The sequence below is a fragment of the Dermacentor variabilis genome, chromosome 1 (genome assembly GCF_050947875.1).
Source record: "Dermacentor variabilis isolate Ectoservices chromosome 1, ASM5094787v1, whole genome shotgun sequence".
In the NCBI taxonomy this organism is placed as follows: Eukaryota; Metazoa; Arthropoda; class Arachnida; order Ixodida; family Ixodidae; genus Dermacentor; species Dermacentor variabilis.
The window spans coordinates 290,761,993-290,789,296 of record NC_134568.1 but is presented as its reverse complement, the minus strand read 5'-3'; the positions used below and the strand labels follow the sequence as shown (position 1 = coordinate 290,789,296).

Genomic DNA, 27,304 nt, shown 5'->3' with positions numbered 1-27,304 from the left:
GGACGCCGACGATGCCCATTCGGAAAAAAGCACAGGCGCAGATTTATCAACAACGCGGCGCTACGATCGCCGTTCGAGTGCTGGCTGCTGCTATCTGTTTGCAACGGTGGATGGTCAAACCGACTAGCAAAATCTCCTTTTCTGGCACCCGTGTGTATATAAGAAGAAATCCTTCAGTGTCAACTATATCCCTCTTAAGCGTTGACCTCTTTGCTAATCGGCTAGGGAAGGGGCACTCGAGCCTCGTTCAACAGGGGTGCAGAAATAAACGTTGCAGACCTGCTTCGTCCACGGCTAACTCGGCAGAATAAGCGTCATGGAAATTAAGAAAGCGCAAATCGAAACGCTGCACCTACCCAAATTACATTTTTTTTCAAGCCGAGTGGACGTGCATCAGGCAGTACTGAATTTGAAACTGCGACCACCGTGAAAGCAGCCGGCTTCTACTTTTCGCGCCTCGAAGAAAGAAAGAAAGAAAGAAAGAAAGGAAGAAAGAAAAACGGCATGCGAAAGCCGTTCCAAAAGTTTGAGACTAGCAGATCAACACTGTGCGATCAATGCGCATTTCAGTTCCACTGCCAAACGGAAAGTGCAATTCGCTTTCTCGGCTACAGCAGGGCGTATCCGCAGTAGTGGATGTACGCGGTTGAATTTACAGATAACGTGCGACCTAGCATACATCCTAAAATTACGCCCTTTTCTATGCGCTTACATACTTTTAAAGCGACCTGTACGAAAAGTGCGATAGCAGACGACACTCAAGGCAGCACCACCGACATTTGTTGTAGCTAATAACAGTCACCCGGCAAACGAAATTGCACATCCACAGGGCCAAAATTTATCGGTGCTCCGTTTTAAGACTATGTAGCGGCCAGAACACCTAAAGATCACCAAGATTCCGCACACCGTGTGTGGATAAAATGTTTCTAACCCCGTTCACCGTGTTGCAACTGCACCCTCTGGTGACAACGAAGAAGAGGCCGGTTGGTAAGCGTAGATATCTCACACTTATTACCAAGCAAAGAAAACAACAAAAGTTTTAAATATTTTGAATAAATGAATGCGAAAATGCAAACACGACGCATTAAATCTTCAATCAAATAAGCTTATGTGGCCAGACTTTTATGTGCAGTAGGTGGCCAGACTTTTTAGACGTACTTCATTAATTATTTAGTTATCGTATGATATCATTGATGTTATCTTTGCAAATAAAATTACAAGTAGTCTTTTAATTTTATAAAGTTGTTTTGTATTATAAAGAATGGCGAGCAATAAGACAGTGTTGCCTATATTTTGTAACCACTAATGAGCATGGTAGCCAGACTTTTAGGTACAATAATCAAAAATACTACATCGTTATTTATGTTTAAATTACCCGAAACTTACATCTTTTTTATTTCTCAATAATAATGCATAAGCAATAGTTCAACGCCGACTCACGCGCTTGATTTCGCTTCCACATCTTCAAGTTTTAATTTCAGTGTGGCCAACGTTTTGTGCTCCTCCAATGTGGCTTTACTTTTGTGTGCTATAGTTCTCCTTCAGACTAATGTTGTGTTATTACAGCACCACACCATGTGCCTCACAGTTGAACTCACACATAGTGTCATCATTTGTACCAACTCGTGTTATCTTCTCTTGCATGGTAATGGGGCAGCGATAAATTATGCAAGTTTTCTTTTCCTATTACATTAAGCCCTGCATTACTGTGCCACGGTTCGACGGAGGCAGACTAACGAATAACTTAGACAGTTAAAGATGCTTTGTTTAGTTGAATCAGAGCTCTTTAATACTTGTTAAATCAAAAACTGGACTTGGAAGCGTTCACGAATTCGCAGTAACCTACAGTGTGACGATTGGGAGAAGTAAGGATGGGGATAAACTACCGTAGTGGAGTGAGTTTCTCATGTGTCACCATTAAAAGGACAGACAGAATGCGCCAAAGCCGCGGAACGAGCAAGAACTATTTATGACCAGAACTACACGGATGGAAGTGGCGCTTCTTGCGTAGCAGACGACGTTCCAGTTCCAGACGCGCACCCTACCGTGGCTAAAGTGAGACTGAAATCGAGTGCTGCGCCTATGCAAGGATACATGACGATACGCATACCAAATGCAGTCATTGGGTGTTGTCAATGTCAACGCGCACTGAGTATTATTTGCCATTGACTACGTTCCACTTACGACCTGTTATAGAAGCTCGCGGGATTAGGTTGTTGGTAGGAAATCGGGGGATGCCTTTCGGTAGTGTCTGGAGTACACGATTGTGTAGTGCGGAGTGAAAGTGAATGCCTCATCAGCGGCCCTGTTAATGGCCACAACCTGTGCGGTCTTCGTTCTCCTAGCTGTATCTCCTGTTGATTCGCGAGACTGACTTTCAGGTGAGTTTGAGGAAACAGTTAGGCATTGTTATAAGTGCTGCAGGTTGACGCCGTCTTGTGTCGTTACAAGTGTGCTTACAAGCGTATGTTGCATGAACCCACTGGCATGAAACGGATTTGACGCTATATGAGCAGTGAAAGTTTTGAAATAGAATCAAGGGGAAAATAAATCAGTGGCGAATTAGCCGTAAATGCGAGAGAAATGCGTTGGCGTTACGTCCCAGCTCTTTGAAATGGCGGATCCATGATTTAAACCGTGTTCACAAAATTGCAAAGTGTGGTTCAGGAGCTCATCGACACATGCCTTGCTCTCCGAGGTATATATATATATATATATATATATATATATATATATATATATATATATATATATATATATACGCCCTTGCTTGCTTGCTCGGTTTAACTTGCTTTTATAGCCACGCATTACAGCTCTGCGTCATTTCGGGGCATGGTAGTAGGGCAAAATAAATCATTTTATTCGGAGCATCGAGAACACAGCAGTGCTGCAAACGACAGATTTTTCTTGCGAAATTCAAATGGCACTTGTTAGAGTATAGAACCAGATAATGTAACTCGTTTCCGGATGACGTAACATAAGCAAACTTCAAGGTTATGTCATCATTTACATCATTTATCAGTAAAAAAAATGGAAGTTTGTTATGTAGTGTTTTATGACGCAAAAGCAACTGAGGCTGTGATGCGCCAACCACAAGAAAATTTAATAACCGAGCGAAACCTGCAATTTCGAAAATAACTATTATGTAAGGTCACGTCAAAATGTCAGCCGTGAATTGGACACTACGACACTTAGAAAAAATGCATTCCCTAAATATTTATTGCAAAAATAATTGTCTGCCTGAGTATCATTTGAATTTCGCAAGAAAAAAAATAAATAATGGTTATGCTTAATCGTCTGAGTGCTAAAACTTTTCGTGGGTATTATAATTTAGAGAGATCGCGCTTTGCATTTATTGTCGAATGGGGAGAAGTGTGTATTTTTTTTAAATGAAGCTTTTTAGCAGAAGCGCCGTTTTGATAACCGAGATTAGTAATGATCTTAAACATGAATAATTGGCTAAAAAAGTATTTTCCATGCAAACAGACACAAATGGTACGAGAAAAATGATGCCGAGTTTTGAATATGGGACTTTTGCCCATACTTCACCATACTCCACAAGTTATGGCCCCTCTAAAAATACCAACTGGTGAGGATTTGACAAAAGGACACGTGATAACTAGTTTCAGGAAGTTTAATCGGAATGCGTTTTCCTTTAGGCAAAAAAAAAAAAAACTTTAAAAGCAGGTCCTTGCTCAATCCCATCCTGCTGATTTACAGTATATTTCCACCCTTGTTCTGGCGCGAAATCGTCGCGCCGATGGCATTTTTCTTACGAGAGCGTTGTTGCACTTTTACGTCGGTTGCGGCATGTCTTGCAGTGAAGATGTACAGCCTCCCATATTCATAACCGTGCGAGCGTCGACTCGTGGCTTGCCAACGCCTTGTAACGGCGAGATCGACGGTAGTCGGCGCAAGTGCACACCCCCTTTGTTATCCGCGGGGAACCATCGTGCACCGTCACAAATTGCCATATAGCCACGCAGTTACACTCGAACCTCCTCATAACGAAATAATGGATATAGCGAAGTAAATGAAATAATTCTTGAAATCCCCAAAGAGTTCCATGTACCTAGTACCATGTTTTAATGAACAGAAATTGGCCTGCCAATGGATATAACGAACTAGATTCGTCTCCAAGAAATACCCGAAAATTGCGCCCTTAGTACATCGCTTTCCGCGGGGTTCGGCACGCAGCGGCAGATCAAAACCCCCGCGTACCTACGTCGAATACGTCGTCGAGCAACACTGGTCTGCCTGACCGCCGCGCGTAGTACGGTCCTTAGAATACTCTGGCCAGACAGTTTTTTTCGTGGGCGCCACCATGGATGGATGGATGGATGTTATGAGTGTGCCCTTCAGAACGAGGCGGTGGGTTGCGCCACCAAGCTCTTGCTATTACACTGCCCAATTTAATACCTAGGTTAAACAATTAAAAAAAGAAAAAAAAACACTATGAACTCCCACAACCAAATTTTCTAATCCCCTATTGCGAACTGGGCTTTTATACGTCTCCGTTTTTTGTCGTTTCCCTACTTTTCTTCCACCAATCCTCCAATCGCCTCTTACTAATCCCTATTGCGGACATGTTTACTTTTCCACTGCTCTCGCTGAACCCAAGGGCTTCAAGGAGGCCAATGGTGCCTAAATTGACCGCTGGGTAGACGTCTTCACATTCTAATAAAACATGCTCCATAGTTTCCCTAGCTTCACCGCAGCAAGCACATGCTTATTCCTTATATCTCTCTTTATAGGTGCGCTTGACGTTTTTTGTTGCTGTGTTGCCCACCCTACAGGCCGCATACTTGCTGGTAAGCTTCCTAGTTTTTTTCCTCCACTGTGAATCAATGTTTTTCCTGTACAGATACCTGAACACTCTCCCAGCCCATTTACTTTCTTTCATATTCCTCAGCCGTTCTTCATACTCAATTTTACTGCGAGCTTCCCTCACTTCAAAACTAGTCCAGCCCATATCACCCTGCACAGCTTCGTTTCTAGTCTTCCCGTGAGCGCCCAATGCGAGGCGACCCACTGACTTTTGTTTCCCATCGAGTCCTGTGGATTGTACCCCTGATTTAAAGCAAACAACCGCAGTTCCAAAAGTAAGTCCTGGAACCATCCCACCTTTCCACATACCTCGGAGCACCTCGTCCCTATTGTATCCCCATAGCGCTCTGTGCTTCATTAGATACTTTTATCTTTTCCGCTAGTCCGGCAAACGGCGGCAGTTTGGGCGGATTGCCGGATGGTCGGGGGCGTAAACGTGGGCGGCCGGGGTGGTGCAGCCGCCTGGTGGTGTAGAGCTCTACCAGACAAACACAGAACTAAAACTGCAGTAACCTACTATATCCTGCTTCGTTGCTGGTGCAAATTTTCGGCAGCGGCGTAATTGTGAACACGATTACGTCGCTGTCGAAAATTTACACCCCAGCTAAGAAGAATATAGTAATTGGCTCTCTGTTTATGTGGTTGAGCTTTGCACCACCAGCTGGTGCCACCAATCTGGCCGCTCACGTTTACGCCCCCACTCATCCTGTAAACCGCCCGCGCTTGCCGGATGCACTAAAGTTCTCTATTATGGCTGCACTTTTCTTCCCCTTCATTGTTATTGTTTCTTTCTGTGTTTCCATATATCTATAGCCTTCGTTTATCCATATACCAATGTATTTATATTCTGTTACCCGAGGTATTTCCTGGCCCTGTATCGCCACCGTCTGTTCACTGTTTTCATTGAATACCATAACACTTGATTTTCTAACACTAAATTTCCACAGATACTAGCCAGACGTTGCAAATCACTTTGCTTGTTAACTAGCAACACAATGTCGTCCGCATAAAATAAACCTGGAAGCTGCTGCTCTACTACTGTACCATTTGTATGAGACATTAAAGCCGATATCACTCCCTTCTAGCACCATCGCCATCCTCACCATGTACACCATAAACAGCAGTCAGGATAAAGGGCACCCCTGCCTCAGTCCCTTGTTGATATGAACTTTCTCCTCGCTCCTCATCCCTTCCCATTCAACGCAAACGGTATTTATCTGGTAAATCTCTCTGAAAAGCTGTAGACAATCTTCACCTAAGCCTTCCCCTTCCAGAATATCCCACAAAATGTTGCGGTCTACGCTGTCATAGGCTCTTGTAATGTCTGAAAATGCCACACATAACGGTCTGCTTTCTACTTTTGATATTTCAATATACTAAGTAAGAACAAATAAGTTATCTAAACGCCTACCTATTCTGAAGCCATTCTGAAGTTCTACCATATTGCTACGCAGTGGCGCCATCTATGGGCAGTCGGCATGCTGGCTTGGGCGAGCGCTCCGTTTTGCGTGGCAGGTATACGCTCGGCGGTAGTTTCTGGCGGTTGTTTTTGCGCTCGTGCGGTCTATTTAGTATGACGTGGCGTCTTCTACGTGGAAAACGGTTCTGTGAGAAGTACTGAAGTGGTTTAAGTCGGTATGGCCGAACTTTCTGCTGGCGTTGAGGCGGGCGGAGCACGCAGCGCGATTTGTGCGCGCATGTTTGAGCCTACAATCAGCCTCGGAGATAATTGTGTACTTATGAAAGTTCCATTCACTAATGTGACCTTATTGCAGTATTATCCCCTAGTTCTAAGCTGCGGTTTAGCAGCAATGAAACATACGCGACTATCGCAACAACGTGGGTACTGTTCTGGTACGATGGGAGCTTTGCTGTTATACTTTGACAAGCGTTGAAAATGTTAGCTGTAGATTACATTGCGTGACTACTTGGTTCGGTGGATGAGGTTTCCACCCTCGAATCAAATAGTTTTGATTATTAATAACAGCATAGATTACAGTGTGAACTATACTTGTCCAGCAAAGCGACCGTTTACGAACTGCGCGAGCATCCTAAGCAGTGGTAGGTGCTAGATTATAGACATCTTGGTTTATATAGCGCATGGTCCAAGCATGCGGCATCAACGTTTATAGATCCATAAAAACGTTGTGCGGCGTAACTATGCGAGATCGTACTGCGGCGTTAGCCCGTTTTCTTTCTTTTTCGAGAAATAGGATGATATCTAAATTTTTTTTTTCGGTTGTGTTCGTTCCGTTCTCTACGACGCACTCACACGTATTACAGAAATTTTCCCCTCAAAAATAGCCGTCGCATTCTTTTTATGCGATCCACCTCGGATATTATGGCTTTTACAGGGCAAAAGGGCAGTGCCGAAGCACATAGCTTATATATGTGTCATGCTGGTTCACCAACCGCGGTGATCGCTATGTTGCGCAGCGCCACCAGCTTCATGCAGGAGGCTAGCGTAGACATATAGTGATTTCAAGCCTACTAGACTTGAAATGCGCGAGAACGATGGCGGTGTATCACAAATATTTGATATCACCTGCCGCTTAGATGTTTCGTGATTGCCTTGGGTTGTCCGCACACGAGCATGCGCTCGTATATTGCGTTTTAATCCCTACGCGAAGCGATCAGATAGTCAGCAGATTTATCATTTCATGGTGGCAATACAAAGACACCGGTTCTCTTCGTTGAATTAAAACTGATATTCGCAATAGTTCACAACACATACATCGCAGCTGATAATGCACGTCGCATGTTTCCGCCCCCAAGAGATATTTCCACGTACTGTAGTTACCGATGCACCTAAAGGCTTCCCTGATGACCTTATATGAACAGACATTGCGTTAATTTCACTAAGTGCGATCTAAAACATCTCGAAACCGTTTCGCAGACGCGACTTTCAAGCAGCGCTGCGCCGGATTCACATGGTATATTCTTACACCGTGCTCGCCGCGCACCCTTTCCTCCTCGCCCGATGAAAAGGTCTAGGACCGTACGCGTAACTGCGCGCCTGAGCACACGCAGCAGCTTACTATCGCATTTCTCCACTGAACACTCTCTTTCTCGTCCGCGTGCCTGGCTGAGCGAGGCGCGCGGCAGTGCGAAAGGCGTGCCAAGGTCCATCTGAATAGGTCGCGAAGCTTGGAACTAAAAGCCAACTAAAACCTATCGCCAGAGATTTCAGTTAATGGTGCAAGGCTGAAGCGAGACTAGGTGGGGGGGGGGGGGGGGATAAACATTGAAACTAGAAAACCTATGTGAAAAATAATGTTCGAATTTTTTTAATCAGAATACTGTCATAAGAGTAAATATTCCGTTTCAGATATTTTTGGTTTACTAAAGAAATGTTATTTTTTTTATTTCACTATTTATTCGTTCTTGGTGACCGCTACTAAGCAGTGATTCTGGCGCAAGACTACACAAGACTGCAAACCAGATATTATGTCGTGCGGAATGGCGCTGCTCACTTCAACGCGGCGGTTTCATCCTAGTTCTCGTTTTCTTTTTTTCTTGCGTGTTTGTTTAAAGTCTGGCATGCGTTTCACCTCAAGTTTTGAGAGAATAACTTTATTGAACTGGGGAAAGGGGGATAGGAGCTTGATGGGTGGCGCCCCAAGTCCAGGGCTCCACTGGCTTCTGCCGCTGGCCGAACGTGACCAAGAAGAGCCTATACTGCACCTTCGGATCTGAGCTGGCGAGTTGTGCCTCCCATTGCTCCAGTGTGTTTGTGAAATTATACCTAACTAAGTAGGCATTTAAATTCGGCGGTCTATTTTGGCATCCCCATGAGACGTGGTACAAAGACGGTGGTGAGTCGCTACACCACGGACAGGCACGCCCTTACATTGTTGGGAAAATTTTGCTCAATCTTAATAAATTTGGGTAGACCCCCGTTTGAACCCTGCGGAGATCTATTGCGTCTTCCCCTTGCAAAGATGTGTGGGGGGCGCCGTATCTTTGCCGCATGCCGTCGTGACGATAAATGCGGAACGCTCCGCGAAGAAACGTTGGGCTATGTTCGTTCACTATCCGTAACACAGGCTGTGAGTGCCCGACAGGCAGCAAAATTAGCAAGTCGAATGTTTTCTATAATGTCGGGCAACATTGCCCGACATTATAGAAAACGACGTTTTGTCTGATAACTGTTGGGAATACATGGTGTTGGACGGAATTACGAATAATTCTGTGAAAAGGTTTCGCATATCTTGCTATACATTACGACTGTGTGCTGGCCAAGTAGTTTTCATCCACTGAAATATGTTTTGTTTGGTAAATTATATAGGTTACATTATTCTAGATTAAAACTGAAATTGCTTTCGAAACCTCTACCTCACCTTCCGAAGGAACCTACTTCACTTTTATTTCCTTAAAGACCCCTCAATGGGGGTACTACATAAGGGGTGGGGTTTACAAATGTGCATTTTAATTGGTGGCCACATGAGTTCATTGAAGAATATTAGTATTAAGCTTATAAGCAAACGTCGTTGAACAGGTGATTTCGGTTATGTGACTGGAGTGACTGGAGCAATTGCCGACAAAAACAACCTAATTATGTTCACATTAAGACATGCGCCACTCCCGTACTTTAATCACACGCTGGCGCTTCAGCTGAGGCGAGTCGCAAGCTCGTTTCATCCTCAAAAGGAAACTGCTGGCGTATCGGTCGAAGTGCCGGACGCTAAAGAAATTCAAACATCCGTGCCAAGCTGCATCAGATATTGACCACTTTATATGGTCACTATCATTTCTGGTTGTGACGTCACTTTTCACAGCGGAGCTGTTTAAGCTTTTAGTTCCGCCGTGGAGCGTTACCAGAAAAAGCCCAGCCGTGCGCCGCCTCGCGTTGACTGGCAACCACTTGCGAGAGCACCGAGACACGTAACCTCCTCGCACCCCACGGACGTAGGGCGGAGTCGTGACGTCACAGGCAAGTAAAAGCTCGGAACAGCCGACGCGGCGACACACCTCTCACCTCCTCTAATCCGTGAGTACGTGCTGCTGCCATGGGAAGACCGAATAATGTCCGGACGCTCGAAGACGAAGCGGCTTACCAGGAAGATATCGCCGTACTGCCAAGCGAAAAGCGATGCGTCGCCGCCGAGCTGATCCGGAACACCGTGCCGAAGCTGCGGCAGAGACGAGCCCACGCCAAGTCGAGGATCCCGAGTTTCTGTCCAGGGAACGCGAGAGTTGGCACCTGAACGCTCGACGTCGCCGAGAAAGCGATCCCGGCCCACGACTGCTCGAAAACTTCCAGCGTCAAGCCCGCCGAGACAACCTAGCAAAACCTAGCGTAACCTCGCAAAACCTACAAACTTAGGCAAGCCACGTAAAAGCTAGGTGATCACAAGCTCCGCTGTTGACTCCAGCCTTGCACCACTAGTGGAAGCTGCGCACGTTTTTATTTATTTATTTATTTATTATTATTTTGCTTGCTGTTAGTTGTCCCCCCGATACGTAGATGGCAACGGTTGCAACGAGCCGCCATTTCCTTGACATGTGGGCTTCTATGAAAGCTTCGCTACCAGTTTACATATACCTTGGACATGCGGTAGCGTGAAAGAGTGGTGAATTCACTGCTACTGTGCGGCGCACCGCGCAGGCAGCTGCAGCTGGGCCTAGCCTTAGCGTGCTAACCGTTGACTGGAGAACGTTACGCCTCATCAGTCTAATATGCCTGAATTGAAGCACACCGAGGAGCCGAAAAAAGACCGCTTAAACCCCCTCTGTCCTCCCTAGATCTCTAGGTCAGGGAAATCTGCCGGCCCAACTTTGTCCAATCGGAGCGTCCAAAGTCGTCGAAGGGCACGCGTTGAGAGCGAGGGTTCACACAATCACTCGCGCACCTTTGTTCACTGAACACACAGAATGGAGGGGAGCTTCGTAGACCGGGATTGTCATGCTTGACTCAAGCTGGAGCGCCTTAGTTCCTGGGATGACCCAGCAGTTAGCTGGAGCGTCTGTCAAACAACCGTGGCGGTTAGCGGAGTCCGTGATGAAACGCCGTACAACACCCTTTTCCAGGAGTTTGTTGCTCCCATCGTCCGTGACGGCGACAGTGAACCAACAAACACTCGATCAGACAAACGTGTATCGCCTTGCTGTCGCCGCAGATCTCTGAAACTTTTCGCACTGATCCAGCCTTGGCCTGTGCAAATTTGATTACTGTCAGCGCTTGTGATGTGCTTTGCGTTTCTTTGTCTCCGTCCCGGTCACGTTGCGCCTTTTGAATAGCCGCATCCGAGGAGACGCATTGTTAGCTTCACAAAGCGATTCGTCGCAGTGGCGCAGGAGAGGCTAGAAGGTCACTACCGCCGCTGGCCGATCGTAACACTACACTCATGGAAACCATAGTGTAGAAAGTGGTTTTCATGCTACACTACAGCTACAAAAAATGGCTATGTATAGGTGGGCGGAGCTACACATTTCTACACCAAGTAAAGAAATGGTATCCAAGGCTGGTCGCGTCACGTGCCAAGTCACGTGTTGCGCACGTCGAAGATTCTTTGGTTGTTTCATTCAAATTTCATCGCCTGCGTGGCCGTGTAGCGGTTCCGTGGGCCGCAAAGCCGTCTTATATCGACGTTTACAATTGTGCACCCCATTGGGCATATATTGCATTATATGCCAGCAATGGTTATAACGAAGTAATGCCCATTATTTCGTTATAACAACTTTCCGTCCTCATAGTCGACATTGGCCGCCAGGCGGGGAAAAAAGGCGAGGAGGTGCTGTTAGTGACCACTTCGACGTGACTGCTTTCTCTAATGCAAATATCAACGTTACAATCCATTCTATTGTCGTCGAGCGCGCTGAAGTAGCGTTACGGGCCTTATTACAGAGCGCAGCAAGCTTCCGATTTCGTACAAAGCTCGTCGCAGTATGCAAACGGACTCTTACAAACAACAAACGACAATTTCTTTACGCCAGCGCTTACGGGCGTTTCACTGGATCGATAGAGAGCATATATGCAAGCACTAATAATAGGAAGCTAGCAGCGCTCCGGCAGGCACGTTCAAGAAACCCTGGTAAGCCGAGCAATTGCCGAGAACATTAGTAGTGGTCGTAATTTGTAACTATCCATTTTTCATTCTTATAATTCGCTGCGCTGTCATAGCCAATGACGAAGGACGAAAATAATGGTGAATGAAGTAGATAGTAAGATACAGTTCATGTTTCAAAGTTTTAAATATTTAAATATCCATTTCGAACTAAAAAAATGTTCGTTATAACAATTTAAAAGAAATTCTTGCTTGGTTAAAACGATTTCATGTGCATGGGTTTGTATGAAAAGTTCAAGTGGGATTACGATTATTTTGTTATATCTCGTACATTAAATTTCGTTTTGTTGTAACGAAGTTCAAGAAACATAGTTTCTTTTTTTTTGTGTCAGGAGAATACTTCGCAGTTCTGATAACTTCCTATTTTTCTTTATGCACGGGCACCAGTAATACGAGGGGAAATTTAAATGGAAAGTGTCTTTTTTATGCGAAAGAATCAACTGGACCACTGAGCGAAAAACCACTACCAAGCACTCCGTACAGGTGGTTAACTAGCGAAGATGAAACGTGCGGCCCCGGTGTCTGTCACTGGGTTGATCATGACGGTTTATTAAACGAAGGCTTGGTAGGCTGCCGGATCCTCGGTACGCAGTTGCTGCTTGCGCTCGGCTACACGAGCCTGTTCTTGTGCCTGGGCTGCAGCGTCGGCACGGCGTAGACGAGCTCTTTCCTGGTTCTGCTCGCGGCGTTGCTGATCGAAAGCTGCCTGCTCCTCAGGAGTACGTATGACGCGTACGGAGTCGTATTTCGGAGCCGGAGAGAGACTGCTGCGCGTGAGGTCGGCTGCGACAGAGAACAACGACGTCACTACTGGCGCAGTCAATCGCGCGCCTCTTCGGTGTTTTTTTTTTCGCGCATGAGGTTGCGCCGGAGTTTTCGGCGCACAGGTGACAGACAGAAGCCCCGTTTACATGAATGCGACAGTGGCGCATCGCATTTCCGAGCGCATTTGGGAAAGGCCATGCGACGCCGTTTACATGTAGCGCCTTAACTGTCGCGAGAATGTAGCGCCACATGGTGTCGTATAAGGGAAGTGCAACCGACTTCCGGTGTAACTGGTTTCCGGTAGTAGGCCGAGTGCACGTTGGTGGTTGAGTGCCGAGAAATAGACAGCTTTAGTTTAGCGTACGCAACTTATAGCGTACGCTATACGCTATAGTGCAGCGGACGCAAAGCCGCGCACGTGTTTTGCAGCTTTAGTTGGCCAGCGAGATCTTCGTATCTCAGAGGCCATATGCCGTCGTTGCGGCTATTTTCCGACTCTAGCGATAGGTAGCGCTGACATCACGAATGTTTCTTTCGTTAGGCTTCGACTCGTTCGAAACGAGAAGCGATCTCGAAAACGCCACAAGGGTATCCATAATACTCTGTCGTCGAAGCGGCCTGAGACTAAGCGAAAGCCGTTTACGCAATCATTTCCTGCGAACGAAGTGCATTTTACAAAAGCAACGCCAAAATCAATTCGAAGCGGGCAGCCGGGACCGCCGCCATGTTGATGGCTAATTCCTTCCCATCATTCCTAATGCGACGATCCTGCGTTTACATGCTCCGCGAGAGTCGACTCGCGCCCGTAAATCTACCCTCGCCTGGCGCATTAATGCGATGCGCCTTTCTAGCGCATTACTGCTGTTTACATGAATGTGATGCGCTAGAAATGCGATGCGATGCGACACTGTCGCATTCATGTAAACGCGGCTAGAGGGACCAATCGGCTAGCGCCTTATACGCTTCGCTGTAAAAGCCGGCGTCTGTAGCAGCGAAACGGCACCTGAATTCCCACTGGCTGCCACGTCACGAGCGCCCCTCGACGGAGCAGAGCGGGCGAGTCGAACACCTGCTGCCTCGATAGCGTGCCAGGTGTTGCGTGAAGTGAGAGGGCATCGCCGCGACGCCGTCACCAGCGCGCCCCGACGGAGCAGCTACGGCGACGCTACGCCTCGGGGCGAGACGAGTTGTCGACGAGGCAGTCGCGTGACGAGTGCGTGCGGGTGCCGCCTTCTCGCTCTCGGAAGCCGGCACGCGGTCCGTTAGCTGCCAGGCGCGCCTGGCGGCCTCGGTAGCCGCTGCTGCTTCCTCGGTCTCTCGTCCGGCAGGACATTGGTGGCATGCGGTGTCCTTGATTTCTCAGCAATAACGTAACGTAGGAGCTCTACAACAAGAAAGTGTCTGACGTTTACGATACTCCCTAATGCGAAATTTGAGCTCAGCTCGATACACGTTTTAAGCAGCTCGAAACCGATGTGTCCGAACTGCAGGCCGTTGATGTAAGAATGCGCTGGTTGAGTAATAGGCACGCGTACATTGGCTTATTGCTCTCATGCTCGCGACCAATGTTGTTTTTCGTGTGAAACTTTTCGCTGGTCACAGGCGGCGTGCATTTTCACGGGCCAGCCGCGTCCCCAGCTCCTTGGGTCAAAATGAGAAGCACCATCAGCCATGACAAACTTTCTGAAGTCAAAGCCCAAGCAGGTCGGCACGAAATTTTATGGGTATAAGACGTACCCGATATCCTGCTTTTTCATGTCTAGTGAAGTGATGACACAACGCCAGCCCATCAATGTCGCCGGCGGGCGACGTGATCGCTGCGAGCAGGGATCCTCGAGCTATCGCTTTCGAGGATACAATCACTTACGCACGATTTCGCGTCTTGTCAGCGGACGCGTCGGAGGCCATCTGTTGCGCTGCACAAGGTGGGGTTGGCCCAGTGCGCGTCCTGTGCCGAGTCGTCGCGTGAAAGTGATCGTATCCCTGAATGCAATTATATATTTTGAAGCTGGCAACGCATAAATGGGCCGACTACGCCGAGCGCGCGCCGTCCTCGCCGGGCACTGCCATGCTAATAGCATGTTTACATTCGGCCAGCTGTCCCGGCGTTCGATTTTGCACACTTCGGGTTGTCTTGGGATCCCAGCCCACGTGACTTCCTATCAGGACCGGAACTAGCTCGCTGCCATCTGGCTGCCAGCGGGCTGCCAGAACTCCGAAAATCGAAGAGGCCCAGTGAATGAGTGCGTGGCCTCTACTCAATACCCCTGTTCTCCACCCGCTTCGTCATCACACCTCAGAAGAAACATTAAATAACAATTGCTAATTCCCCCCCCCCCCCCGCCTCTCCGCGAAGGTGACCCACTGTCGCCGGAGCGCCGGCTCGATAGTGGCGGATTGCGGTGTGCGCTGCCCAATCCGGAACGCAGAACCGCCTCCGTTCGACACTGCCTGTTCTGTATGCGGTTTCCTGTTGTTGAATAAGGCAGCAGCTGCGCTCAAAGATCGCATTACCAAGAAGCGTAATCGTCGGCCAATTTTTTATCTCGCCATATATTGAGGCAAAACATTTGAGACCGATAGCACTGGCTGTGGGCCAGTGCCGTCGGCGCCTTCGCATAGGGAGGGGCAGTATGCGAACGCTGGCATTATGAGCGGCATGCATCGGAGCCAGCTGTGGAAGAAGACGACGAAAGCGCGAGCAGTGGCACAAGCGCGTTCGCGCTGTTCGCCGATGCTCAGCCCAGGAACGGACTGTGCTATAAAATAACCCGCACCAATTTAATCTTAAAACTCGATAACCCGTACACCTCGAAGGACCGCTGAGCAGCGTTCAATTGGAAATTAAGGCTTTCGAATTCACAACTCATAAAAAGTGCCTAGGTGACCTCGGATTTTTTTTAACAGTTCTGCGCAGATAACTCTAGCAGGGCGTGTGTCCTTCTGAAGGAAGAGAGTAGCAGACGGTGCTTTGCCGAGCTCGATATGAAAAATCTGGGAGGCTGTATTGCCTATCAAAAGCGTGGGATATCTAGATTTTTTTTCTCTCTTAATCATTCGTGTTTTAGATGGACCGCAGCACTGCGCAATTTACAGGTGGACTGCACGGCAGGAGTGCAATTTTCTCTCATTCGAAACCATTTTTCTCGTAAAATTGTTAGTTGCGTGCAAAAACATGTTTAGTCAGTTTAGCCCGGGGGCCGGTCTTGGGCTGTATAAACAAGTTGGTATGCAAATAGAGGTCGTGCTAGGTTACTTGTTCCATGCGACAATGTGGCTGCACATGAGCGTCACCCTTGCGTGTCGCCAATATGCCGGGGGATCAATTTTAACTTCTGCACATACAAAAAAATTGCCGACGATTACGTTACTTCCTAATGCGAAATTTGAGCGCAGCAAATAAGCTGTTTCACCTTTTCGATAGATTGAGGCAAAGAAATCGAGCAACACATGTATGCGCTATCACAGAATTTTTTTTTATTTTTCACACGTATTCCTTTAACAAAGACTCCACTAACAGTTCTTGACAGTCATGAAGGAAGCTTTGTGGTCGGAGAAATAGACTGATATATGTTCGACTTGGTACACCAATGCTTGATTCTCAAAGACGAGATGTATACAAGTGCCTCGCGAGGTTGTCACAGCCGTGGGACGCGTTACGAGCGAGAGGAACGGGATGTTCTCCCGCATAAGTGTTAGGAAATTGCTGTTTGTCTTTATGTCAAGCCGCCACCGATCTGGCTCTCTGATTGCCACCGCACAGGGCGAACGGCAGCGGCAATTTCGGCTCGGGCGGTGCACATATACAGATCCGCCGCCACCGATCTGGCTCTCTGATTGCCACCGCACAGGGGTTGCATTGGAGGAGGAGCGAAGAAAGGAATTAAGTTCGAGCCGGCGCTTTGACAACCGGAGACTCGCAGGAAGAGGGGGGAGGGGGGCGGCGTGTACACCCAGCGGCAAACGATGGGGGCAGAAACGCGCGCAGCAAGCGGACAACACGATAAAGGGAGGAGGGAAGAGATAGCAGCGACTGACTGATGCCGCTGACGCCGATAGTGAGTCAACCCCAGCTGCGGAGTTGGTTTCAGGGACAACGAATAACCGGCGCGTCGGCAACTGAAGAGCACCCTATCCGCCACACAAGAACAGGGGGGGGGGGGGACCCTTTCCTCCTCTTTCTGCATGGCGGCGACGGTGTTCTATGCAGTCACGTTATCTTGACTCTCTAGCGGCGTCAGCGGCATCCAGCGGTATCAGTCGGTCGCTGCTAGCGCTGGGGGGATGAAAGGGGGGCGGAGCTGGTTACGAGGCCGACGACGACGCCGACGCGAAACCCAGGAACGGACGCCAAAGAGCTGCGCTCTAAAAAATAACCGTCAAGCACTCCGTACAGAAGTTAACCAGCTAAGCGGAAGCGTGCGGCCCCGATGTTTATCATTGGGTTAATCCCGACGGTTCATGAAACGACGGCTTGGTGGGCTGCCGGATCCTCGGTACGCAGTTGCTGCTTGCGCTTGGCTGCACGAGCCTGCTCTTGTGCCCGTGCTACAGCATCAGCTCGTTCCCGGTTCTGCTCGCGGAGTTGCTGATCGAAAGCTGTCTGCTCCTAAGGAGTACGTATAAAGCGCGGCCTACTCATTTGGGAGCCGGAGAGAAACTGCTGCACGCGCGCCCGGCTGCCACGAAGAGCAACGACGTCACTACTGGAGCAGCTAATCCAACGCCACCTAGATAGCACAAGGCCTTTCCACTCCGATCCGTGACGTCATGTTACCTGGCCAGACTGCCCATAGAATCTAATGGGGATGCTCCCCAGTAGGCAACAGTGATTTTCACGTCACCGCTTTCATCACGCCAGCCGTATCAATGGAAATTTCGGTCCAGCTAGCGTGACGTCATGGATCGGAGTAAACAGGCCTTGCGCTATCTATAATATATGGTGGTGTTGGCTTATCGAGCGCCTCTTTCTCTCTTTTCTTTTTGGCACATGCGCATGGCCCGGGGTTGCGCAGGAGGATTTTTCGACGTACAGGCGACACAGACAGGCAGCCAGGCGGACAGACGGACGGACGGGCGGGCGAATCAGCTAGCTTCGCTGTAAAAAGAAAAAAAAAGAAAAAAACCCCAGACACCTAAGCACTTAGGAGTTGTGAATGCGAAAGCATGTCCAATTGAACGCCACCGAGCGGTCCTTCGAGTTATGAACTCCTCGCGGGCAAACGAGTGCGTTGAGTCGCTTGGCCAACGCATCACCGCTTTCGTCACGCCGGGCTTGGCAGTGGAAATTTCGGTCCAAGTATAGCATGACGTCGTAAAGCAGAGTGCACAGGCCTGCTATCTAGGAGGCGTTCGTTATGCCCAGTGGGTAAGACGCTCGACTTGTGAGCGTGGGGTCGTAGGTTCGAAACTAACTACCACTAACGTTTGTCCTTTCGAATTTATTGTGTATTTTACATACATTTCTTTATAGCGATAACCGAGGCGCAGTTAGAAAGCGCGCGCGCGCGCGTCACGTCAGAGTGTATTGCCCTCTTAAGAGCTTGCGTGGACGAGGAACGCGCTGATAAGACAGGCTTCCGAGAGCGAGGGTGACGTGGCGTCACGGCGATGCCCTCAAGCAACACCTGGCGCGCTAAGGCGGCAGCAGATGTTCCCATTCGCCCGCTCTGCTCCGTCGAGGCGCGCTCGTGACGTCGCGTCGCAGCCAATGGGAATTTAGGTGCCGTTTCGCTGGCCCAGACGCCGGCTTTTTCGCTCAATGGGGCATTTGACGCTTTAGCATCAAAAATTAGATTTAGCCAATGCGATAATGCTTTCTTCAATGTACAGTCGCCCAAATCTTTAACTGGTGTGCGGGAGCGGCGACTTTTCCGGGCGTCAGCGCCGTATGACGCGGCGAGGCTGGAAACAGCCTAGTAGACGATGGGCCCAGCTGAGCGCGCTTTGTCCGCATGCGCTTAGCCTCAGACTGTTTCCAGCCTCGCCCCGTCAAACGGCGCTGACGCACGGAAAAGTCGCCGCTCCCGCACACCAGTTAAAGATTTGGGCGACTGTACGTTCCTTTAGGACGGCGGACTGGCGAATTTTTGTTCATGAAAATGTCAATACGAAATGCGAATTTTCATCCACGAATATCTTAACGGATAAAATTTTTAAAGTCGCTTACAATTGCTCTGGCACCTTGCGGCGCCCCGCCTAAATACTGATAATGCAACGTGGGCGTTCAAATCAGTAATGCTCGGCAGTATCGAAGATGCATGTATCTTAGATACTATATTAGATATTCCTTGGGTATCTTGTAACTGTATCATGACACGTCTGGCAAGATTTGTATCAGTATCTGTATTTACGATACATGAAAGAATGTATCGTATATCGTAAGGTACGAGATACTGGGGCTATCGCAACGTCACATTGCGAAACTATAAACGTTGGCTGAACTCCGCTTCTCATGCTGATACTCCTGCCGCTAAGCCACCTGAAAACTAAAGGCAGCGACAGTTATGTTTTCCCCAGAGCCCTCCCGTGAGGGCAGGCGATGAAGCCTTCGCGTCGCTATTGGTGCAGCAGGGACATATCTCGACAAAAATAAGCGCGCGAACATGTGCGCAAAGCCTCCCTTTGGTTTTCTTGGCTTTTTGTTTTGTTGCATCGGTGCCATGACACTTGCTCGAAGCCAACGTACTTTGCGGCGCACACCAATGCGTGCGGCGTCTTTCGCGGAAATTATGACGCCGCTATAGTGTCGTTATCGAAGTTTCTCTTGTGTTGTGCTTTGTTGCGAAGCCTGAAGGATGCAGGAATGGGGTTGCCATGCGTCTAGTGGCTTTCACACATCAGCGATTTGAAGTATCTCGTGGATGTAAGTTTGATTGCTGTGAACGAAAGCCTGGATGGCACTACTTCCAGGAGACTTGTGCATAAAATGGCTTTTTAGTGTACGCCGTGTACGTACGGCGCCCGCGTGGAGCATGGCGAACGGCGTTCGGTTTGAAATTTCAGTTCTTTCCAAGACGCGTAGCGATGTAATACCTAGCAGACACGATCGTTATCGCGCATTGCATGCGCGGTGCTTACAGCTAAAAATGACCTGACCTGATGAGGGGCCCTTTAACTGAAAATAGCTGGAAAAATATTCTCGAATTCTAAACATCGTGCAGTTTATAAGAAAAAGAAAATGTGCATTTTTCTATGCCTTCATACTTTCTTTAACTCTTTTACACAACTTAGTTAGCGGCAATAAAATAAATCTATTTGCGCACGCCCACAGCACAAGCAAAAAATGGCGAACTTGGCTTTTCAGCAAAAGGGTAGAAAATGGGCCTTTTCGTTCTTTTTTTTTTTTTTGTCAGTTGTTACCGCGAGTTTTACCGCGACTCTTACTCTTTGCATACTTTGCTACAAACTGAATGCGTAGCCACGTGAATTTAGTCTCTCTTATGTACCGATATTCAATTTTGGGCAAAATTTGAAAAATCATAAGCGTCGAAAATTTGCGCGCAAGCGCGAAAACAACGATGTCCAATCTCGCTCAAATTTCTCCAGGATTACCTTCTGTCATCGATTGTCTGTTATACGCAAAATATGTTGCATTATTTTGTTCTGACTAGAAAAGACAGCAATGGAAACTGATGTGTGGGCTGCGGTGTTTGGCGCCCTGAAGCCTGTTTTCTAGAATGCCGTGCTGCGCAAGCGTCAGGTTTAATGACGGCGTCCGTTTGTGCCATGAACAAATAAGCAAACTCAGGTGCTATAGAAGGGACAGGTGATTTGGGGGGGGGGGGAAGCAGACGCATGACTAGTTCTAATTACGGCAGCCAAGTGGATACGGCCTACATTCTCCTGCTGAACGCGATGTCGCGTGTTGAACACCTTGCCGCGGTACATGTACCAACGGAGGCAAGTTCAAAGACGCCCGAGTACTTAGATCTAAGTAAACGTAATGTAGGACAGGTAGTATAATCAGTGGCGTAGCAACATGGGGGGGGGGGGGGGAGGCGTGGGCCCCGGGTGCAAGGGGCCAATGGGGGGGGGTGTCATATACGTCTTAAGACACACGGAAATTGTTGATATCCTCGCCTTTCTCGACTACACACGGCGGGGGGGGGGGGGGGTGACAGAAGACCTATGGGCCCCGGGTGCCAGACGACCTAGCTACGCCACTGAGTATAATATAATCTACAGCCTTCTACTGCGGCGATTCTTATAGCCTCGCCGTTGCTTTGAGGCGACGAAGATTGTATCAACCAAACAACCAGCCACAAATTTTAAAGAAGTCGTGTACTATACTTGCATCGCGCATGCCTTAGCGCGATGCAAAGGCAATGATGGATGACGCATGAAAAATTAATGGCTTGAGGTTGCGCAGGTCCTCTAGACGCGTTGTTGCGCTTCGTGTATATTTAGTGGCGTGGCATCGTCACGTTATGAAGTGGCTGTTGCTTGATGCATTCACTAAAAAGGCAACTTGCAGCGGTGCAAAAAAAAAAAAAGCGGGATATATATTTAAGATATTTTAAAGAGAAAGATGCGGCTAATAGTAGCAAAACGTTTCTTCAAACCTCTAATAACACAGGCTAACGTGAGACGCATGGACTCCGCATTTGTCGTCACACAACCCTCTCTGACGCCAGGTAAAAATGAAATGTCCGGAAGTATATATACTTTCATATTGTGGTGGTGTTCTGCGATTATAACACTAAAAACATACATTCCAAGTCATTTTCCAAGATCAGGAAAGTCTACTTGTACCTAGGCCCTTACTGATCTGTTTCTCACGCCTCGGCGCGTGGGAGCTTGGTTAAATATCGAATGAGATCATTGACACCGTTGCGGTGTGTGCGTACGTATAGGCTAAAGTTACTGTATAGGCTCCCTGTAGGGGGCCTATACTTATAGTTATATCTAGTTTCGGCAGCTCTAGCTATTAGGTCACCGCGCAGCACATTTTATTCTTTCTCACGGACAAAGCAATCGCTGCGCTGTAAACACTGTTTCCACAAGAGTATCAATCAGACAAGCGCGTTGTTAGACAACGGCGTCAGTAGCATCAGTGCAACAACAAAAATTGCGCTGTTGAATCAGCTGTGTTCCGCCTGTGTCTACGTCATGACACGCGTGTTAAGATTGGGGGACAGCTTTCGCGCGTTAAGCGCGCTGAAGCTGAAGCAAGCGTACGCACTAATGTGCTGCGCATTTGCGCGACAGGATCCTTCATGATTCGCTGATTCATATCTGACGTCGGATAAAACCGAAACTGGTCAAGGTTTCAGTTGGAACCACTTTCTTCCAGTACAGCTGGTTAAAGGTTCCACTTGAATCCCTAATGGGTCCAGTTGCTTCCAGTAAAACTGGTCATGGTTCCAGTAGGATCCCAGCTGGAATCAGTTGTTGCCAGTTGCCTTAATTGTAACTGGAACCCCTTGTTTCCCAGTTGATATCTAGATGGGACCAGCTAGTTGGCCTGTAACTGGGATCCGTTGGTTTCCAACTGGAACTAGTTGGTCCCAGTTAAAGCCACTGAATTCCCAGAAACACTTTCAACTGGGAGGCCACCTTTCAATTCACAGCAAGCCGCAATTATGATGCACGCCGTAGTGCTATAGTAGGGGCTCCGGATTAATTTTGAACACCCAGGTTTCTTTAACGTGCACCCAATGCACGGTACATGAACGTATCTTTTCTTTTTCCATCTTTTTTTTTGTGTGTGTGTGTTCCGCGCTTACTGTAATGCGTCCGCCGCGGCCGAAATCGAACCCTCGACTTCGAGCTCCGCAAGTGCATCGCTATAGCCAGTAGCCGTGTACTGGGCTACCACGGCAAGTCAATCCGTCACCGTAGTTTGAGCTAGTCACGCCGTTGTATTTCTTTAAACATCAGCCGTGTTCCCTCTGTAGCACTTGAGGTTGCTTACTACAATACACAAACGGAACCCTTCATTTATCCCGACGCTTGCACAGCTGGACATTCCAGAACACGGGCCATGGGGCGCCGAACACCGCGGCCTATACAAGGTTTTTTTTTTTTTTTTTTAAGACCATGCACTTTTTTTTTCATCGTCTATGACAGATAGCAAAAGTGTAATCGTTGAACTGGATTGCTTGGAGAGGCGGACATTCCTTCCACAAGAAATGAAAACGTGTAATTGACTAATTAACGAAATTGCACTAATGTGGTTCTTAATGATTAATTTATGGCACTTCTTGCAATTTAGAATGATAGCTGGTGAGTTTGCAAGGCATATCAAATTGGAAGGAATCTTGAGGATGGCAGCGGTCTCGAGAATATGTTGTCTAACTTATAGCAATGCCTTCTTTACTAGATGCCTGCCGCGTGAGCCAAGAAGCTGGTTCCTGCCCCTCTCCTCTTTACTCTTCCCCACCCGGGTTTACCCGGGTAACCCGGGTCGGCTGCGAGCGCTAGCTGCAGTGGCCGCTGCAAAAAATTACGTAGCCCTGCCTCCGAGATTTTCGCGGCATCTGTTGCGATCCCGGAGGCAGGACCCGCGATCTCTCGTCAATCCCACGGCCGCCCAATGGAAACATTTGAGCGGCCGTGGTCAAGCCATTGGTCGAGCGCGCGCCAGCCTAGTAATCGTCACTTCCTCCGCAACAGGAAGTGGGTCGGCTGCCAGCGTCGTCTCTCCGCGACTACCCTGAACTACGGGAACCTCCGCTCCAATGGGAAGACTAGCGACGCGGCAGGCATCTAGTAAAGGAGGCATTGCTTATAGTCAAAATGCTATGTTGGTCCACTTATATTTATTTTAAACAAAACATCACTTCCTGCATTGAAACAAGAAATTAACCTGGATCACCACTGCCCGCTTTGGGAATTAATATCGCAAAACGATGTCAACCTGAAAATTTGTTCCTAATGGATATGCCTTGCAAACTCACTGGCTGTGATTAGTAAATTTCTATATTTACCATAAACTTATGAATTCAAAAACTAATTAGGTAAATTTCGGTAATTAGTGCATAGTGCATTTTTTATTGTGCATGTCCGTGTATGCTTCTTCATGTAATCCAACTCAAGGACTAGATTTGAGCTATCTGCCAAAGGTGATTTTTAAAAATCAGGGACATCACTATTCATGATTTCTTTCTTTTCTACTCGGGACAAAACAATGCAACTTTTTCTTGCATATAGTGGTGGATAACTGATGACAGGAGATAATTCTGGCACAATTTGAACAAAATCAGAGAAGACTATTTTTAATTCACAAGCAAGAACTGTCTGATTTCTTAGTTTTGTGATTTTTTTCATATTTTGCCACCAAAATTTAAAATAACAGTACGTAAGGCACACTAAATACACATTGCTATGCATTTAGCATATTGCAAAGGAAGCACAGAAAAAAGTTCCATGCAGAGAAACTCACTGTAACAACACATCAAAAATTGCCAAAGAAAGACATCTTCTAGCCTCTTGTTAGAAAAGCTACGTTTGCCATCATTTCTTTGCATTGTGGGCTTTAACAGACAATTGAGTTAATTTTAGTGTCCATTAACAAGGTTGTGTAAAAGATAGTACAAAAATTATGAAAGCATAGAAAATGTTATTATTTTTCTTTTAGTCTCAAAGGCAAAACAGTGTAATTGTGTAAGCCACATTTTCCACATTGTGTTGGTTAATATTTTCTCATGCTGAAACAAAGGCATGCGCTGAAAAAGAAGGCTCAGTTCCAATATGTGGAAGAATTTTGCTGTCATAAGGATTTTGTTGAAGTAAAAAATGAGTCGCGATCTCCCCCAGTTGACAGCATCTGGACATCTGGTGGGGAAATTTCAACGAGGAAGGAGCTTCAAGGGTCAGGAAATTCAGCTTCATCTGTCTCAGAGCAGAACATCGCTGTGCGGAAGGTGCTCGAGACAGACAGGCCTGTGCCGGCAATTTATTGTTTTGCATGCACACCAAGTCAGAAGTCTGTAAATACCTCATGCCTTGAAAGAATGAGCAGATGGTAAGACATATGTCGAAACATAATTACAGACGGCGAAACCTAGCTGCAACATTTTGACCTGCCTAGAACAAAGAGCTTTTGAAGATGAAGCCATACTTGCATCATTGCAAAAGTCAATATCTCTGAAGAATGGAGGCACTTTTTTTTTTTCTTAATGTCAACAGTGTTGTTGAATGTGTAGTGCTAGCTAGACACACAGAATACCGTCACAGGAAAATCGTACCCTGAAAAATGTCTGCCCAGAGTTGATTAAGCAGTCAAAAACATCAGTCCACACTCAAGGCTAGACAACTGACATCTGACAATGCACCTGCACACTGCCCCAAAGATTGCGTAGATTATTTGGCAATTACTAGGTTGGAGCTAGTGGAAAATCCTCCGTACAGCCCAGGTCTCTTTCTGTATGACTTAGCATTATCTCCTTACTTATAGAACAGGCTGAAAGAAAAAATGTTTTCCTATGAGGAAGACCTTCTGAGAGCTTGGGATGATGAGTGTCCTCAGTTCCCTGATGAAACATGGAAAGTCTGGTTTGATGACTGGTTCCAAAGATTACAAAAGTGTGTTACCTGTGGTGGAAAGTATTGAGCAAATGTAAAAAAAATTCTGCAACGATTACAATGCCCCCTAATGTGAAATTTGAGCGCAGCTGTATACGTGTTTTCATTTCACGATATATTGGCTGGTGCGGACAATCTGTCTCGTGCGGCACGTTGCAAATGGAATGAAGTGTGGCGCGACTGCCTCACTAATCGTGACGCGCAGGCGCAATTCATAGCAGCTGCCGCAGACAAACGTCCACTCATGCTGCGCTTTGTTTCCATACAAACGATGCGCGCTACCTGGTACCATCTCGTAGCCATCGTTACCGCAAAGCTTCTCGTGAGCGGCACTACACCTCTCACGTTCTCGCTATACCCTTCTCCGCCACTTTCTGCCTCATAGTTCCGCTGCACCCTCCTCCTGCGCCTTCCTCTTCGCGCTCTCTTTGGTATCCCCGTTTTTCATTTCCCGCTGCCCTCTGCTTTGCTCTCATCTTTCACTGTGCTCGTTTGCTTGGTTATGAACTTTCTTAATGACCTTTTTCCAGAATGGTCAACTTTTCCAGAATTCCAACTTGCTCCTGCAAATTCCCTAATTTCATCGTCCCACCTAGTTTTCTGCCGTCCTCGACTGTGCTTCTCTTCTTTGGCACCCATTCTGCAACTCTAATAGTCCACCAGTTATCCAGCCCATGCATACATGGCCTGGCAGCTCCATTTATTTTTTTTAATTAGTATTTGTGTGTGTATATATATATATATATATATATATAAGGGTCATGAGGGAGGTAGTGGCTAAATACTGTACCAGGGAGGCCAATTCCAGTTCTGGTGAGAGAGTCTTTGTTTAAGCGTACTGGGCCTTCCTAATTTGGTTTCACCTGGACTAGTGAAGCCCCACTAACTCTCAGCAGTGTACTTTTCTTTTTCTCTTTTTTCTTTTTTTTTTCTTTTTTGCTGGTTTCAGGCGCCACTTCATGTTGTGTTATTATACCATGTTGCTTATGCTTCACTATTCCTTTTCTTTACAGGACTCTGCTATGCACCTGGACTTTGGAGGCACCTCTGTATTAAAAAACGATTTCTGCATATCTTGAAATAAATTTTTTTTAATGATAAACCTGCGAACAATGGGAGTTAATTCCAGCACGGATAAGTTACTTCATTCTAAATGGCTGAGACAGTTCGGCGACCATTTCAGATTTTCCCAGTAAGATTTAAATTCTGCATCATACATGATGATTGTCAGCATTTTGCAAAGTGATATAGCTAGCAAACAAGAAAAATATGTAATTACGAAGGCCATCTGTTTCTAAGGTTAGCATAAAATGTGAGCCATTAGGAAATTTATCACCACTATTGCTATTTTTAATAGTGAACTATCAGCGTCAAATGAAACGTGAACAGCGGGGTGCATGGTCCAAGCATAAGTAAAGGTATAGTGCGCAGCGTCCAGTCATCACCATTGACAGGCACGAACATCCGAATTGGCCGCACGGCGTTCGTTTGAGAGTCAAATGCCCAAATACGGTCGGCATGCCCACACCGGCCACTATTGCAGCTGCCAGCAATACCGCGCTGTGCAAGTTTGCTGACTGAAAGAATGAATGTGGCGCACAAACGACAAACCGCGTGAGCAAATCTATAATGATAACGGTGCAAACTGCACCACGCGCACTGCTGTTTGTGCCGATAGCACTTACAGTTTCGGCGAACTGTGCAACAATACTTGCTGTAAACTGCAAATTTCAGCTCTGCTCTCTTTTATTTTTATTTTCTCCCTTTCATATTGTTACGTGTAGCTGACGTACGAGTCTACAATATATTTACACGCAGACAAGCGGTGGCAATGATGGCGACGCTATATCAAGCGGTGGCCACGTCGTCTTCCTTCTCCTCAGTGCAGCCACACTGTGGCGGCTGTTCCGTAGCATCACCCCCGGCAGTAGAAGCGCCGTCCCGGTGCTGAATCTACACATCCGCGGCGAAAGGTGTGTGATATGGCTTTAGTCTCGCCACGTGAACGATGTCACTTGCAGCCGACGATGACGCTGACAGGTCGGCGGGGACGACTTCATACGTGACAGCGGTCACTTGTCGCACCACACGGTATGGGCCAGTGTAGCGGGACAGCA

At 47.4% G+C, this 27,304-nt stretch overlaps 1 protein-coding gene and 1 long non-coding RNA gene across 5 annotated transcripts in view; one reads left to right on the top strand and one right to left on the bottom strand.

Moving 5' to 3' along the window:
- The window catches only part of LOC142567368 (uncharacterized), a 996,706-nt gene that overhangs the window by 930,176 nt on the left and 39,226 nt on the right, over positions 1-27,304 (bottom strand). The window lies entirely within an intron of this gene.
- Positions 1,577-26,279, top strand: LOC142567182 (uncharacterized). Its single transcript, XR_012825179.1, has 3 exons — positions 1,577-2,381; positions 4,755-4,811; positions 26,201-26,279. It is a non-coding gene; the product is annotated as an uncharacterized LOC142567182 (long non-coding RNA).